Source organism: Phragmites australis, chromosome 12 (genome assembly GCF_958298935.1).
Source record: "Phragmites australis chromosome 12, lpPhrAust1.1, whole genome shotgun sequence".
NCBI classification, from domain to species: domain Eukaryota; kingdom Viridiplantae; phylum Streptophyta; class Magnoliopsida; order Poales; family Poaceae; genus Phragmites; species Phragmites australis.
The window spans coordinates 29,510,668-29,529,390 of record NC_084932.1 but is presented as its reverse complement, the minus strand read 5'-3'; the positions used below and the strand labels follow the sequence as shown (position 1 = coordinate 29,529,390).

At 47.0% G+C, this 18,723-nt stretch overlaps 1 pseudogene; it reads left to right on the top strand.

The window, feature by feature from the left end:
- Positions 1–17,246: 17,246 nt before the first annotated feature.
- LOC133886494 (uncharacterized acetyltransferase At3g50280-like) lies at positions 17,247–18,506 on the top strand (annotated as a pseudogene).
- Positions 18,507–18,723: the final 217 nt, after the last annotated feature.

Below are 18,723 nucleotides of genomic sequence, written 5' to 3'. Positions count from 1 at the left end.
TGTTTAGGATTCTATAAGCTGTGGCTTCTTCAAAAGTTTGCTTATAATACCAGTATATCTAGACTTGCTTCTAGCTCCTCAAGCTTCTGCAGTAGTAAAGACTACTTTTGCTTATCAGAAACCACATCCAGAAGCAAGCAAAAATACGCTGTTTATTTCAGCTTCTGGTTTCTAAGAAGTAGAAGCTAACAAAAGCCCAAACAAATAGGGCATAAGTGTCATTTTGAATATAGACACGGTCTCTAAAATACAACTTTCATGTCTTAAAATACAACTTTGATTACTACCTTTTATTGTAATATATTGATAAAACGTAGTAAAAGTATACTATTATGAAGTACTCTTCGAGACAAATCGTGTCATTTTCAATATCTAAACTCAATATATAAAAAGTAATTTATAGTCAAAGTTCAAAACAGTTGACTGCACGCTACCTAAAACAACACTTATTTTAGACTGAATGGAGTATTTATAGAGAGGATGAACTGGAGAACATTTAAAAAGTGTGAAATCGGGCAGGTGCTTACAATAATGCAATTTTGTTAGAGCCATGTAGAGAAATAGTGTGTTTACAAATAAAGCAGTACTGATAACATGTGGCGTTAGGCAGAAGAATTTTATGATTGGCAAGGTCGCGGAATTAATTAATCCTTTGCGATTCTGAGCATGAAGTAGGGGAGTGCATTCTTGATAAGTTAATTATTGCATCGAAAGCTTCATGCATGAACTAAGCACAAGTATTTGCAAGAAGTCTTGTTTGTCGATTTATTATATCTTGAAAGAAACTAGAAAGCTGGAGAGCTGCTGGATATGTGTGGAGTTGACTGAATAGGACAAATTCAGGTCAAGTAAACTCTGCACTGCAAACCAGTTAGTTGATCGGATCTGTGTATATATGTGCAATGCGGAGGTGTGAGTGCCCCTCGCGTCTCTGAGCTAGGTGCTATCAATCAGCATGCACTCACCATCTTTCTGTTCCAAGCAAGATGAGTGATATATGTGAAATGGTTTTTCCTGATGCCGCTCACTCCCGTCTGCGCTCAAACTACTCCCTATATTTGGCAATTAAGCTGATACATTCTTTTGGGTGCATATGTGGAAGCAAGGAAGTTCATAGGATTACAAAGAACAACAGAACATAACAAGCAGAAGAAATGTGAAGTACATATACCACGCTCTTCAGCTCTGTCCACGCATCTCTCGACCTATTGACACTCAGATAGCAAGTTAGATATATATAATGGGGATTGGAACAACATTGGATGGGACGATGCAAGTACCCAGGCAGGTAGGTGTAACAACAACACAGAGTGCAATATGCTTGTCCAAGAAAATGTTCTTCTCTTTATTAAGCTAAATGCATCAATTAATTCACCTAAAAATATAAATTGATAGAGAAAGGTAGACAATTTATTTATACTTTAACACTCTCTCTCACGTAGAGGCTCTCTCAGGCCTCTAACGTGAAAATAGGAGTTAACTGCAATTTTTTATTTAATTGCGCACGTCAGAACTTGAACTCGAGACCTCTACCTCTGATACTATACTCAGCTGTATGCACCAACCAATTCACTCAAAAGCCTAAACTGATGAGAAAAATGAACAATTCACTTATACTTTACTACTCCTAATACCACTCATTCCCATTGCAAAAGCTGCTGAGCATCATGGCAAGTTGTTTCTTTCAGGTTGATGCAAATTCAAATGAGACGTTGTAGACAAATATATAAAGAGAAGTTATCAGATAGCACACTGAACAGTTCACATTGAACAACAACTGAACACCATTATTTCTACTGAAAAATCCCTGTAACCACTTACGGACACAACATCTGACCGTTAAGCCGCATTCTAGGCTAAAATGGCTTTGGTAGGATGCTCATAGAAGTGAAGTTATCATCTTCATCCTCTTCCATCCAGGTTTATGATTAGCATGGGGGCATCTTTGAACGTCCATGATACACAAAAATATGTCAATGAGAGTCCAACGATGTTTCGATGTTTCATTTCTTTTGCAAAGTTGGCGCATCAGCAGTTCACTCCGAACCGTCAGCCTGACGAGGTCGATTAACCTTCATGGCAGGGGAAACAAAGATATGAAACAAACTTGTCAGTTTAGATACTAGGCGTGATATGCAAAGATAATATACTCGATCTTAACAAAATTTCTCATGTTCTTTTCTCAAAAGCTAGGAAGGCTAGAATCTCTAATAATTTGCAAACCCGCAAATTTTCTTTGTAAACACAGTTTGCCTACTGACTTGTTCGTTTTCTGCTTGAGAGTATTCCTTTTGTTGACTCTTCTCATTCTGATTGCAAGGGAAAAAAAGGAAAATTTTACACTGCTCCCAAATCAATAGGAACCATTAATTTTTGTTGATCTAGTGGCTAGTATTTACTACTACCTCTCAGTAGGTAAAAGTTCACTAATGACTATACAGGGTTAGTATGGACATTCCACATCGTATAATTAAGGAAGAAAATAATAATATTATTAAAGCACAACGATAAATAAGGAAATATATAATGAAGGTAATCATTGTACTAAATTTGGTTCCACTAATTTTTCATGCGCAAAGGCGAGCAATTACTATTTTTCTTCAACTTGTGAATCTACATGGTGCAAACTAGAAGTAACGATGTGTGGATTCCAGTAAAAGAAGTTAAGATGTGTGATTATCACTGAGGAGGTTTAGATAACGAAGTTTCAGTTTTAAAAAATCAGATAACTAATTTATACGTTATTTGTGACAATATAGAACATGCTTAATGTGTTTTTTAAGTACTGTTTTGCAGATTTTTAAATTCGAAATTCATATGAAACCATGAACATATATATATATATATATATATATATATATATATATATATATATATATATATATATATATATATATATATATATATATATATCAAACTTTGATCAAGAGAAGAAATTCGTCACTCAACATGTGTATGATTTGAGTCATTGCTCAGCTATTAATATTAGAAAGAGACAATTAAATTCCTCTAAAACATTATCTTCTTTAAATAGCTGTTAACTTTGCCATACTAAGTAGATCCTCATATGGACAAACCTTCCCTTGATCCATCGATGGTTGGGATTTCATACTCCTCTTGCCTCCTAAATATACCTAGATGAACACCCTTGGACCTTGGTAACTCATTCAACATTCCCTTTGTGCAATGTTTATAGGGGAAGGTGGTAGCTGGTTTCTTTGTACAGGCTGAGAAGCATTACAACTTGCATGTCCAATCGCATAAATGCAAGGCGTGGAAATGTTAATTGTTCTGTATTTCATCTACGTGAGCTATTTCTTTTCAATAAAACCAGAAAAGGGGCGGGGAAAGAAAAGAAAAGGTTAATCTAGGTAATTCAGTGGAGAACACATATATAGAGCAGGAGCCAAAATGCAATAACAATATGCTCAAAGTTGATGAGAGATTCATGGACCAGGCTTCACAAGCAATGACAGGTATGGTAATCCAAGATGATCGAGGTCATGTACGTGGTAGTGTAGTCCCATTACACATCTGCTCAAGAAGCCTAAAGGGAAGCTCGCATGGAGGGCTATCAATGGTACTTTAACAGTCCTTCACCTGACCATGATGTCTCAAATGCCAAGCTTTATGGCATTGACTTGGATATATTCGAGTTTTGCTGCTTGGGTCTTGGATAGAATGCCGAGGACCTGTCGCAGACTCATGTTACATAAGTCAAGAAAAATAGCGATCAAAATGTCTTTTCCTGATGCTACACATTCCTAGTTGTGTCCCAATAGGCCATATTTTGTCAACTGAGTATGTGGAAGCGATGAAGTTCATATGGAGAATAAATAGAAAAGATAAGCAAAATTTAGCTAAACGAACACACTATCGTGAGTACATGCAGCGATTCAAGAATTGGCAACTTGTTCAAGCTTTGTTGAAAAGGAATGGGAGAAAGCCAATGCATCAATGATGTGATGCCATATGCAACCTTTCGCCATGAAATTTTCTCTGCAATGGCCAATATGAAGAGCAAGCAAAGTGAAAGACGTCTAAAATGCCCATGCATTAGGTCTAGGACATGTTGAGGTCGCATGTTACATTAGTTAGAACGGTGAGTTAAAAGCTAACTTAACAACATGAATATGTGAAGAAAATTGTGTCTTCCTAGCCCCAGGGTTTAGGATTTAGCAAATGGCCCTTCCCTTCTGATGGTGATTGCTTTCAAACACATGGATCGTTGGGTTCTGCTGTTGGGCCAAGGTGGCTAAGATTCGATGTTGATCATTGCGAAAGGAAAGCAAAAGATCAATGTTGATGGGAGACTCTTGGACGTTTGGGCCAGGCTCCACAAGCAATGGCAGGCCGATCATGGTCATGTGGTAGTGTACATGTCGCTCCATTACACTTCTGCTGAAGAAGCATAACGAGAAGCTTGCAAGGAGGGCCTATCCCTGTTACTTCAACAGAATCACAGTCCTTCAATTCAGCATCTTGGGTCTAGGACACCGAGGACCTATTGAAGAGTAAAAAAAGCCTCGTAAGCTAGCTTAATAACCGAATACGAGTCTAAAAAGCCTCATAAGCTAGCTTAAAAATGAAAAGGAGAGGCAAACATGCTAGTAGGTTGTAAAGCATGCAAAGTGTGTGTAAGCAGATGCAAGAGTGTAACTGAAAACTTAAAATAGATTGATAAAATTTGTTTGATCAAATGAATTGCTTCTAGAGGAAAGTATAGCCTCACCTTGTTCCTTGCCAAGCCTTGAAAGGTCTTTTCCTGACGCTTCACATTCCTAGTTGTATCACAGTAGGCCATATGTGTAGGAAGTTGATTTAGACAACTGAGTATGGGGAAGCAAGGAAGCAATTGAAGTTCATAGGGAGTATAAATAGAAAAGAAAACCAACAATTAGAAAAATCAACACTAGTGTTCTTTCCACCATTTCTTACCATTTGGGTAGCTGGTACACACTAGCAACCACGCACGTGTTTCACGCACGTAAACTCAATAATATTGTGATGGGGCAAAAAAATTTCACGAGAAAAAATAATTGAAAAACAAAAAGCTAAGGATGCATCCCTATAGGTGGAAGGAAATAATGATATATTAATACTTTTTAATATTAATAGTATCTATTAATTGCAGGTTTTCAAATTGATTGTAAGTTTTCAAACAATTGAGAGGGGAGGAGATGGAAAACCAACTTTGATTATAGACCATTTGATCATGTAAGATATACGGTGGAGATCTGGATCTATCATAACTCGTCTATTTTATAGGAGCATAGATAGAGGGAAGGGACTGAACAAGATTGGAAGAGACCTTGCATGCCTACGGACAGATTGGTAGCTCTCTCAGTAAAGCAGAGTTACTGAACAATAACCTGACTACCTATGCAGTGTCAAAGTCCACTTTGACCAAAATTAATCCGCTGTGCTTAAGGAAAAATAAAGGAAAATTGAGTTTCTACTGGTTGGGCACTAGCTTACTTGGCCTAAACTTCAGAATCTTGGCCGCCAACGAGGATTGGCATCTAGCTCAGGAAGTCTGCAGCCGGCAAATGGGCTGTTAGGCTTGACAAAATCAATTAAATCAGTAAACTTATGTGAATCAGTGTGCGGCTTTTAACGGCTCGAATGCCACAACGATAACTAGGGTTTTAGTCAAGAAACATGGGAAACACTCAGAGGCAATACATGAGGCTTAAACACACGACTATCAATGTTACCGAGGCTAAATCTTGGCAAGATATCGTTGCTTACACGTCGATGATCGATGGCTATCCTGGATTTACGGATTTAATTCCATAGAAAGCAATTGAAATTGCTAGTGTCACGATGGATAATAACTTGGGGGTTTCGGCTAGGGAGCGTGCACTTTTTTTTTTGTGCTTTTGTCGTATCCTTGGCACTTAAAAATGTGTTTGTGCATGTGGTTGTACCTCCGATCGTGTTTAGTGAACTTCCTCCATTGCCATTGGTAGCACGTAAGTAATGTAGGGTTATGGTTATGATATGTTTATATTCATATCTTACATCTTTTTAGTATAATTAAAAAAAGAATACACCTTATTAAGAAGAATAACGTGGTTCACATTTGTACTCATATTTTTGGTACTTTTTGGTGGTCGATGATTATACTCATGATGATGTGCTTATACTTGTGCTAATCTTTATCGATTCTATTATGGAGATTGTTGTCCTGAGGTAAAGTATGCTGACCGGCTGTTATTTATGACTTGTCTCATAATATATGGTGCACCTGCCTATTGGTGTATGATGTTGTATGTATATAAGCAGCATGCTGCAATCATGGCATCTCATAAGCATTGTTCATACTAGGCATAAGTATGAAGTTGGTAATGATAATTGTGCTTGGACATGTTTTTTTTTAAAAACTATGTTGAATCCATGTTATTTTATCAAAATTGGCTATGCCATCGTTTATACATGGATTTTTTGGTACTATTAAAAGGTGTTGAGCGAACATGTATTTCATATAGAGATAAAGGCCGGTCATCATCATCGCGCCGTGACTGTAGCTAGAACCTAGGGTATTACATCAATATATTTCATATTTTCTTACAAGATTAGTTTGTTAGGTAAACTGAACGGCACATGTAACTCAATGCACAAACTATTATCGAACCGATGACATGGACATGTGTGGACGGCATTGATGATGATGTGAAAACATGATGGGGCTGAAGACAAATTTTCATAGAAAAGTGTGAATAATGGTCGTAATGTCGAACCCAACGTCCGTCTTTTTCGTCGCCTTGGTGTTTCTGTTGTAGCTCATCACATCAGTGCACTCAAGTCACGAATAGTTTCGTTGGAAGTCTACTTGTACTTGTGAGGTCATATACTGCTGGTGAGTTTCTACGTACATACCTAGTTGGTTTGAAGCGAACAAATCAACTTTCAACTTTGCAAATATATAATTCAAGCAGAGCAGATAAGCAGCAGCATTAAAATAGCCGATGATGTAAGTTCCTCGAGCATTCCTTGAAGACATTAAAAGGACAGATGGAATATGAGTTTGTTTGGTAGAGTTCTCTTTGATTTAATTTTTTTATGAATGATTATCTGGAGGAAGTAATTCTGTAGCTGAAAGTAATTATGTATTGATTCTCTAAAATAAAATATATTAAGGAATTGATTTTGTGCAAGAAGTGAATCAGGAAAAACTGTTTTTTAGCTCTCCAGCTTCTAGTTCATTTCAGATAATCACTCCCACAAATTCCACTCAGATAACTAAAAGCTGAAATCTACTGTTTAGCAGAACTCTCCTGATTTCAGTCGAAAAACTGCTCTAAAAACTCTACCAAACAGACTCTATGTATGTATAAGCACCTTGTGCTGCATGAAATTTCCTTCCCAGTATGTGGATGCAAGCCGTCGGTCTTCCCTCCTTTCTTTATTGGAGATATACAATTTGAATTTGGAGATGACAAGACAAAAGTAGCTACACACTGATCTGAATTGAAGACCGGTAAGGCAATTGCTCCGGATCGATCGATGCAGCCAAGCCAACCTGATGTCAGCTGTGACGACATATGTGCATGCTTGTTTGCTTGGTCTACTCTACAACGTACATATATAGTCTAAAGGAAGAACTTACCAATTATCTCACAAGGCAATTTCCCTGTCAGTGGCATGCACTATATATCAAGCTGAATGAACCGATCAGCTTTTAACCAAAATCATAAGCTCATGATTGAATTAAGAAGGGTAAAATACACGATACTTCAACACTCGCACTCCTGTGTAAGCTCCCAGATCTAAGTTATGGAATATAACTGGACTGTAACATTTTTATTTAAATTGTGCCATGCATGATTCGACTTACAAACTCATTTAATTTTTATTTAAACTGAACTGGACTGTACCTGATGTCTTGGAGTGGTTTGCCAAATTAACTACAGCCCAATTAACTACAACGTTGTATTTTCTGTCATGCAATTTTAAAGATATCCACTCGATTATACCATTTTTCCTCAGATTTGAGAAAACCCCCCAATATATAACGGCATTGCTATCTGATGCCATTCCCTTCGACTGCTATCAAAAAATTTGTTAGGGGAACGCCCTAGCTGGAGGTATTTAGACTATGCACTTTGGTATTACTATAGCGATCATAATAGCTCAGTTATCACGTCATATGTAAAGAGGTAAAATATCCAAAATATCCTCTATACACATGATTGTAACATAATATTTTAGGAGCAGTCTAGTAATTTTCCCTATCCTTTTTCTCTATAAATACGCCCTCAAAAGGTAGGGAGAGGGGACCCTCGAGATTTTTACCCTTTGATAACCCATACTATCCTCTCTCTCTCCATATATCTTCCTCTCATCAAGACTAATTAGCCATTTTTAAGCTTGAGTCCTCCTTAGTGAGTAGGATTCTCACAATGTGCTGTTGGGGCACATTTTTCGTGCGCCAACAACTGGCGCCGTCCGTGGGGAGAGGCACAAAAAGCTCCGTTGGGAAGGAGAGGAGCAGGAAGAACCTTCGTGAACCGGCTTGGTGTGCGGAACAACGCGCGGGTGGAGATGGCCGCCGCGTCACTACAAGAACGTGGGTTAGGTTATCACGAAGTCGCGAGGCATGTATACGGCTCTGGGATGGAGAGCTTCCAAATCCGAAGGCGAACGTGGAGCTAAAATCCAAGCCTCCGCGCACGAGGTAAGAGCCTGCGCCCATTTATTGTGAAGTAGTTATATGTACCCTTATTTATTACTGGTATCAGCTAGTGATCAAGTGGACCAGCAGGTACTCTTGCTAACTTTCTAAGATCTAGAAAGTATTTCTCAGTATAGAGCCTACCATAGTTCGCATCCTCGGTGCGATCAACATGTTTTCAGAGTCATAGGGTGTGCACCATAGCATACTGCACCTAAAGCACCCTCTCATTTATTGTGACATGACGTTGTGTAGGCTGCAAACTACGGTGCAATCAAATCGCCTAACATGCACTCGATGTGGGCTCCTAGCGCATGTGCGGTCCACAGCAAGACATGGCACATAGTATTTGACTAAAGTCATGTTCACACCATGGCCCTAGGATATTTATTCTTGTGGTGTAGTATATTTACTTGCCGTATGTGTACATGGCCTATGTGGTCAATGGTTCACCTCAGAGGGTGCATATGAATGGTACTAATTTTACCTCTTGACGTTGTGGTGCCCACCTATTGTCCCGTCCACTGACAAGCTTATCTCCTTTTTAGAGGCAGGCGCATGAGAGTAGGGCAACCCAGCGTGCCTGTTTTTTCTAGTCCCACCTTGCTATACCTTAAAAGCAGAGTACATTGCTGTGAGATAGCAGTAGCTTTTTGACTGTGGGGGCGCTTGCATGTGCTATGGTAGAATGGCATGGCAGCAGGGCCTGATCTGTAGCTAGTTAGTGACGTGATGCGTAACCATTTGCATTAATTACAAAACCACAACGTGTGTAGTCTTTTGACCTTTACAACTCATATAAACTCGTGTCTAGCTAAGACCATGCGGCCGGCCAGCCACATACATGAGTGCTTCTTGTGACTAGGTGTCATGTGTCTATTTTTTTCTTTGTTGGTTCAACGTGTTTGCAGGCCAATGAAAAAGGTGGAAACCTCCCACATGATTCTCGTGGGTGCCGGCACCGGCACCGACACCGACACCACCTCGAGCTACCTCGCGCCGTCTTCGCATCCGCTGAAGGCCCCTCCGCCCTGAGCGATGCTCTGGCGTCGAAGCCGCCAGAGGCCACGCCTGAGCTGATCACGCCGGAGGGTTGGCCTCACTTGTCCTCTACCCCGACCTACCTCGAGCCAGCTCCACATCCACCGAAGGCCCCTTCGCCCTAAGTGATGCTCTGACACCGAAGCCACCGGAGGCCACGTCAGAGGGCGGCCTCCACTGTCCTCCACCCTAGGGTACCTCGTGCCAGCTTCACATCTATCAGAGACCCCTCTGCCCCGAGCAATGCTCCGGCACCAAAGCCACTAGAGGCCACACCGGAGCTGATCACGTCAGAGGGCATCCTCCGCTGTCCTCTGCCCCGAGCTACCTCGCGCTGGCTCCACATCTGTCAGAGGCCCCACAGTCTAGGCCACCTCAGTGGTAGCCTCCACAGTCCTCCACCCCAAGCTACCTTGTGTCGGCTCCGCATACGCCAGAGGCCCCACAGTCCGGGCCACCTCGGTGGCAGCCTCCTCAGTCCTCCACCCCAAGCCACATCACACTGGAGCCACCTCCATGCCGGAATCCTCCACTCTGCGCCACCTCTGCGCTGGAGCCTCTGCTCTGTGCCACCTCCTCGCCGAAGGTCGGGCTCCGCACTACCTCTGGGCCGGAGCCTCTCCTTTGCACCACCTCCGTGCTTAGTCTCGGCTCCATGCCACCCTCTTGACAGAGGCCACAACCATGGTCCAGCCCACCTCTGCTCACCCGCAAGCCCACCTCCACTCACTCGGTACACACGCCCATGCTGGATGCCGCACGCGTGGAGGCTGAGTGTCACGCTCTGGTCCACCTCGCTATAGTCCATGCTCCACGCTGGATGCGGCCCCACAGCCCGCCAGCCACTTTAGAGGATCAGCGGAGCCCCCTACGGTGGAGGCCTGCTGGGCTCAGACTCCGCTCTGGTGGCCCAAGCGGAGGGGTTAGGCACCGAACTCGCGGAGCCCCCACCTCGGCTTCACGTCCGGCCCAACGGCTCTATGAGGATGACGCGCATGCCCGAGGACTAGCCTCACCAAAGCACTGGGCTTTGAACCTGCTGTGGACGCGGGTGTCCTTGAGTAGCATGTGGAACTCATTCACCACAAATGTCACGGAGTGATGCGGCATGCTACCATGCCGGTGACGCGATGCACCTAGATGGTGTACATGGCACCCTCCGCATGGTTCGCGCTGAGCTTGGATGCGAGCGCGGCGATGCGCTTGATTGTGGCGAGGAGCGGTGGCACCTCCTTGGCCTTGTCCAACACCCACTTGTCGTCCATGCCCTCTGACTACGCAATGTCCTGCTTGATGGTGTTGGCAAACTTGTCCAGCGTCACCTCTAAGATGACCAGTGCCACTGGGTTGCCATCTCGGGCAGCACACAGAGGTCCAGCCCACTAGTCTCCTTTGTCACGGTGTAAACCACTGCCTTGCCGTCACCCACGTCCTCTCTGACATTGTCAACATGGCCTTTGGCTTTCTCCTGGCGTGCCTCCTTGATGTGCTCATTTAGATTGATGAGGCTGAGCGAGAGGTTGCAGGCAAGCTTGTCCTCGTGGGTGGTGGCCGCCGAGAAGCTGCTGGACTTGAGCAAAGGGATGGGGATCCTATCCATTTCTTGGCGCAGACCAGCTTGGAGCAATGGTCAATGGCTCATTGGTTCGATCATGCAGATGGCATGTGAGGCATGCAAAGGGAGAGAAGAGGTTAGGTGCGTGCTTGTTTGTTATTGCATGCGTGTGGAGACATGAGACATGATTCACATGGGCTCATAAAGAGAGAGAGAGAGGCTAGCTCATGGGCTGGTCATGCAAAGACCAAGAGAATTGGTGTGTGCTTGCTTCACATCAGCACATTTTGAAATAAAAATTACCTCGGTAAAAAGCCACGACGATGGCAAAAGCCCATCACAATTGCACTTGCTCTGCACCTCGTAAGCTATAAGACTCGATCGTGTGACACACTGCCTCGGCAGCCTCGTGCCTCAGTAAAAGCCCACGACGATGGCAAAAGCCCATCACAGTGGTACTTGCTCTGCACCTCGTAGGCTATAATCCTTGGCCGTGTGACGCACTCGACCCCATGCCTCAGCAAAAGCCCACGATATTGGTAAAAGCACATCACAGTGGCACTTACTCTGCACCTCGTCAGCTATAAGCCTCAGTCGCATGACGCACTGCCTCGACGGCCCTGTGCCTTGACAAAACCCCACGATGATGGAAAAAGTCCATCGCAGTGGTACTTGTTCCGCACCTCGTAGGCTATAAGCCTTGGTTGCGTGACGCACAACCTCGACGACTCCATGCCTTGGCAAAAGCCCATCATAGTGGCACTTGCTCTGCACCTCGTAGGCTATAACTCTCGGTCGTGTGACGCACTGCCTCGATGGCCATGAGCATCGGCAAAGCCCACGATGATGGCAAAAGCCTATCATAGTGGCACTAGCTTCGCACCTTGTAGCCTACATGCCCGGTCGCGCAACGCACTACCTCGACAGCCCCATGCCTTGACAAAAGCCCACAAAAATGGCAAAAACCCATCACAGTGACACTAGCTCCATACCTCGAGGCTACATGCTTCGGTCGCACGATGCACTGCCTCGACGGCCCCATACCTCAACAAAAACCCACATCAATGGCATTAATAAGCCCATCATCATGGCACCACTCCACCACCTCGAAGGTCGTATGCCTCCGTCGCGTTGAGCGTAAAATTCCTCTACCACCTCGAAGGCTCTATGCCTCCATAGCGTTGAGTGTAAAATTCATCCGCCACCTCGAAGGCCATATGCCTCCTTCGTGTCGAGCATAAAATTCCCCCACCACCTCGAAGGTCGTATGCCTCCGTCGCGTCGAGAGTAAAATTCCTTCACCACCTTGAAGGTCGTATGCTTTCATCACGTCGAGCGTAAAATTCCTCCGCGACCTCGAAGGCCCTATGCCTCTGTCACGTTGAGTATAAAATTCCTCCACCACCTCAAAGGACCTATGCCTCTATCGCTTCGAGCATAAAATTCCTCCGCCACCTTGAAGGTCATATGCCTCCATCGCATTGAGTGTAAATTCCTTCGCCACCTCAAAGGCCCTATGCCTCTATCGTGTCGAGCAAAAAATTCCTCTGCCACCTCGAAGGCCCTATACCTCTGTCATATCGAGCGTAAAATTCCTCCACCACCTCGAAGGTCGTATGTCTCCATCGCGTTGAGTGTAAAATTCCTCCTCCACCTCGAAGGTCGTATGCCTCCATCTTGTTGAGCGTAAAATTCCTCTGTTACTTCGAAGGCTGCATGCCTCCGTCGCATCGAGTGTAAATTCCTTTGTCATCTCGAAGGCCCTATGCCTTTGTTGTGTCAAGCATAAAATTCCTCTACCACCTCGAAGGCCCTATGCCTCTGCCGCGTCGAGCGTAAAATTCCTTCGCCACCTCGAAGTCCATACGCCTCCATCGCATCGAGCATAAAATTCCTTTGCCACATCGAAGGCCATATGCCTCTGTCGCGTCGAAAGTCAATACCTGCAGCATGCAGGCTGCAGTCTTCAATTAGGTTGAGCCACAACTCCAGGGACTATAGGCCTTGGACCAAGAGCCTTGCAATGAAATCACTAGTGTGCTGCGTTGTCACTTTAGTCACACCTAAGAGTTACTACAGTCGCACCCTCTGCTCGCTCGTGACCAAAGGACGCGAGGGGGTCGGGGGATGGCATGTCACACGCCGCATATGACACATAAGGTATGAGATGTGTCCTTCGCTCGCTCGTGACCTAAATATGCAAGTGGGTCAGGGATGAAGCACCGAGTATTGCACATATTTTACTGACCCTGTCAAAATGCATTATTTCAAGACAATTTTCGGAACAATGCAAGGGCCACGGTTATCTCTGGCTCACACCATGGTGATCCAGACGGCCTAGCCTCTGTCGAGCATGGCCACAGCTACCTGCTGAGGGTGTCGCAGGCTGCCTCCCTCAGCATCACCGATGACTTCGTCTGTAGCTATCACCACCGCGAGATTCTAGATGGCTCTTCCTCCGTTAAGCTTCACCGCGTCTAGCGTTGAGGGGTAGTGGACTGCCCCCCTTAGCCTCGCCATCTACTCCGCCTCCAATCACCGCCACGAGGCTCCAGACAACTCTACCTCCATTGAGCCCCGCCGCATCTACCACTGAGGGGGTCGCGAACAACCTCCCTCAGCACCGTCGTCGACCACTATCGGTGAATCAGGAACCGGGGGTCCCCGAACCCCGAGGCTAGGCCAGCAATCCGCCATGTGGTGCCATTCCGAGGGTCTCCTCCGCAAGGTAAAAAAGATTAAGTCCCAGGAGAGGGCGCTCGGGGCCACGGTCAGTGGTCCCCGAGTACCCAGGTTCCCCGATGATCTGCGAAGTCTAAGTGCCGGGAAGAAAGTGCTCGGGGAGGTATACGGTGACCCCCGAGCACCTGAGTCCCCCGACGACCAGGAAAGCTAAGTACCGGGAGAAGTGTGCCCGGGGCCGCGAGTGGTGGCCCCCTGGGCGCCCAAGTATCCCGAGGACCCACTGAAGGAAATTCCGGGAGAGAGTGCTCGGGGCTGCGTGCAGTGGCCCTGAGCACTCGGTCCCCTGAGGATCCGTACAAGCATGCCCGGGAGAGAGTACTCGGGGAGGTGAATAGTAACCCCTGAGCACCCGGTTCCCCGAAGACCAAGAAAGGGCATTCTCGAGAGAGAGAGTGCTCGGGGAGGTGAACAGTGACCCCCCGAGCACTCGGTTCCCTGACGACCCAGGAAGCCCCCTGACAGTGGCCCTGAGGCCGCATTTAAGAGCGCGCGTGGCCTGTCACCTCCAACTGCTCCCGCCACGCTCAGTGTTAGTTCCTGCCACATTCTGGCAGAAGGGCGTGGGGACATTAAATGCATGGGTCCCCTCTCGTGCCATCCGGCACATCTCGGGATAACGTCGTGAGGGCCGAGGCGTTCCGTCTGCCGCGCTGCTGTGGCAGGAGAACAAGACAGGATGGGCACGCCGGACCGCTCTGCGGCTGCCCGGTGGGCCCTTTCCACGGCGCCCGTTGCCAGTGCATTTATGGTGACGGATGACCGGGCGCGGGGCGTATTTTCCACCCCCGGTCACTTCGCACAGAGGCTATGATGACGCCCTTTCCATTTATGGTGCCTTGGAACTCGTGCCCTCCCGTTCGGGGCACGCTACTGCCAGCGGGTATTTAAAGCAGCTGGTAGCACGGACAAAGACAAGCTGAATATCGGAACAGGCGCAGAACAGGCTCAATCTCTGAGCAAGCTCGACAAGTTAGACAATCTCTCGGAAGTGGGAGAATCCCAGAAGAAGTGAGTAGAGAAGATCGACAAGCCCAAGAGCACCCAAAGCCAGCAGATACACACAGACCGAAGAACAAGGAGCCCCAGGCTCTAGGATAGACAAATATTCTTGTAACCAGCAACATCCTTGAGGGACATTCTCAGGGCATTTATAGTATCCATACAGGAGTAGGGTGTTACGCCTCCGTATGGCCCGAATCTGTCTAAACCCCAGTGCATTTACTTCGTTCTGCACTAGATCATTCCACCCCGCCAGCCATCACATTTATACCCATTTATTTCTCCGACAAACATATTCAGGATCATCCCCCCGGCTGAATCTCTAAAAAGGGGTCCCTCAGGATCCCTGCGAAAGGAGTTAACCCTCCAACAACTGCCTCTGGCTACCGTTGTGAGAGGCTCCAGATGGTTCTGCCTCCGTAGAGCCCCTTTGTCCACCACTAAGGGGGTAGTGGACTGCCCCCTCTGCCTCGCCGTCAACTGCACCTTCAACTATCACCGTTGCTGTTCTCCGGATGGTTATGCCTCCGTCGAGCCTCGTCGCGTCTACTGCTGAGGGGATAGTGGACTGCCCCTCTTAGCCTCACCGTCGACTCCACCTCCGACAACCATTGCGTGGGGCTCCGAACGGTTCTGCCTCCGTGAAGTCTCACCGCGTCTACTACTGAGGGGGTCGTGAACTACCCCCCTCAGCCTCACCGTCAACTCCGCCTCCGACTACCGCTACTGCAGGGCTCCAGATGACTCTAACTCCATTGAGCCCCACCGTGTCTACCATTGAGGGGGTCGTGAACTGCCCCTCTCGGCCTCGTTGTCAACTTCGCCTCTGGCTACCGATGCCACGGGGTTCTGGATGACTCTACCTTAGTTGAGCCCCACCGTGTCTACTGCTGGGGGGTCACGAATAGCTTCCCTCATTCCCGCCGCTGACTCTACCTCCGGCTTCCGTTGCAGGGGGCTCCAGATAGCTTTGCCTCCATTGAGCCCCGCCGCGCTCACCGCTGAGGGCGCAACGGGCTGTCCCCCTCAGCCTAGTCATCGACTTTGCCTCCAGCCGCCGTTGCCGGGCTCCGGACTACATCATCCCTGTCGAGTCATGGAGGGACCATAGTTTCACCCCTGGCAACTATCGTGGGACCCCGGAACATGCCATTCCCATCAAAGCCTCACCGCCCCTTGGCTCTGCCATCGGCCTCACCTCATACACAAGCTTCGGAGCTTCGGACCACCTCGTCTCCATCAAACCTTGTTATCGTCGCTAGCGGCCACCGCGGAGAGGTTCTACAAGGGCGGGAATTTGTTCAGGATATCTTGGTTCTGAGGACAGAGCTTGAGCTAGTTTCTTGGGCATCCGCTCGACCCTCCAAACCTCAGGGCCAACAGACAAGGGGGTGCTGTTGGGGGAATGCCCTAGCCTCGCGATATTTAGATGATGAACTGTGGTATTATTGTAGCGACCATAGTAGCCCAGTCATCACATCATATGAAAAGAGGTGAAATGCCCAAAATACCCCTCTATACATATGATTGTAACATAATATCTTAGAGGCAGGCTGGTAATTTTCCCTACTCCTTTTCTATAAATATGCCCTCAAAGGGCAAGGGAGAGGGGATCCCCAAGATTTTCCCCTCTGATAACCCAGACTATTCTCTCTCTCGCTTCTTTTCCTCAAGGCTAATTTGCCATTTTCATGTTTGAGTCCTTCTTAGTGAGTAGAATTCTCGCCGTGTGCTATTGGGGTACATTTTTTTGTGTGCCAACAAATGTAAATACTAAGTACTATATATTCAAACCCAAAGGTTCATAATTTTTCTTCCTGATAGCTCCTTCTCCAATCTATCATTTTGAGGTCTATTTTTTCTCTGTCTAAAACCAGCAAGTATCTCTAAGGAGATAATAAAGAACTCAAAGCAGACAATATCATAATTAGAAATCCCTGTCTGGCCTCCAAGATTAGTCCATGTGCCAAATGGAACTTTAACTAAACTTCCATTGTTAGGGGAAATACAACTCCACAACTTAGTGCATACTATCTTCTATCTCGATCACCTATCCCTCTCATCCATCATCTATTCTCATAGTTAGTGGGCTAGGTTGATCTAGGAACTCGGATAGGGCCGCGTCATTCTACCAACCACGACTAAACCCCACCCCACATATAAATTTTGGACTCAACTCTTTGCAATTCCAATTCCAAGCAAGTGCTCGCTCACATCAAAAGTACGACCATGCCGTCGCCGCCGGAGAGCGTGGTGTCAAGGCGCACCATGATGTCGTCGCCTCGGCTGAGCACATCTCTATCAGCTCTTGGGATTGTCCTTGCTCTCAGCCGACTACATCTAGAAGGGCCTCCTCTTCATGCTGTTGCCCTTCTCCACCGTTCACCACCTCTAGGTCACCCTCTTGCCGACGCGCTCGCCACCTACCACCCCGTTGTCGGCCGCTTCATCACCAACCAACACCACAATGACAAGGGTCACGCCGTTGGCTACTCCGTGCCTATCGACTGCACCGGCCAAGGCGTCGAGATCGTCCACGCCATCATGGATGCCATTGCCATCGCCAACGTTATCCCTCCAGACGCTGACATCCCCCGCGTCGTCCACTCTTTCTTCCCTCTCGACGACGCTGTCAATTACGATGGCCACAAGATCCCCCTCTTCGTTGTCCAGGTCACCGAGCTCAACGACGACGTCTTTGTCGGGTTCATGTACAACCACGCACTCTCTGATGGCACGGCCTTCTGGGACTTCCTCAACATGTGGGCCGAGATCGCGTGCGCCACGCTCGAGCCTCCAGAAGCCCCCCGCGCCCTGACATTGCGCATGCCCTTGTTCGAGCGTTGGTTGCCCAACGGTGGCACTCCAGCACTGGTCATGCTCCCGTACGCTGACCTGTCGGGGCTCATCAAGAGACTGTCACCTCTGCCGCTGCGTGAGTGGATGCTACACTTCTCGACGGAGACCCTGGCGACGCTCAAGAAGTGGACACGGTAGGAACTCCTGGAGGCTGGGGACATGGCCGATGCGGCCACTGTGACCAAGTTCTAGGAGCTAAGCTCACTCTTGTGGCGGTGCATCACCAGCGCGCTTCGCCTAGCACCGGACCAGGAGACCGTGTTCCGCCCATCCGTCAACAACCACGGGAGGCTTCGGCCACCACTGCCAATGGAGTACTTAGGGAAGACCATCTACGCTATGTTGATGGAGGCAGTGTGTGCGTTGGAGCTGCTAGCACATGGGCATGGGTGGGCGGTGGTGGCGCATACCGACATGAGCATCCGGGCGCACGCGGTGGCGTGGACGGTGAAGCCAACAATGTTGGGGTTCAGGTTATTCGACACGAACGTCATGTTTATTAGTAGCTCACCGCTGTTCGACATGTACGGGTGCGACTTTGGGTGGGGGAAGGCGGTGGCGATGCGGAGCAGCAAGGCCAACAAGTACGACAGGAGGTGTCGATGTTTCTTGGTGGGAGGGCGAGGGTAGCATTGACGCGGAGGTGTGCTGACGCCGGAGCACATGGCTGCGCTGGAGCAGGATGAGGAGTTGTGGGCCTTTAAGCATTGTATACCTCCGAAGACTTGTAGATTACTTTATGAGACTACAAAAGATATCACTTGCAACGCATGTTAGTCTCAAAATCACAACCCATAGGATATGCTCCCCTTAAATGTGTGCATACAAGTATTGAATACTTGTGAGA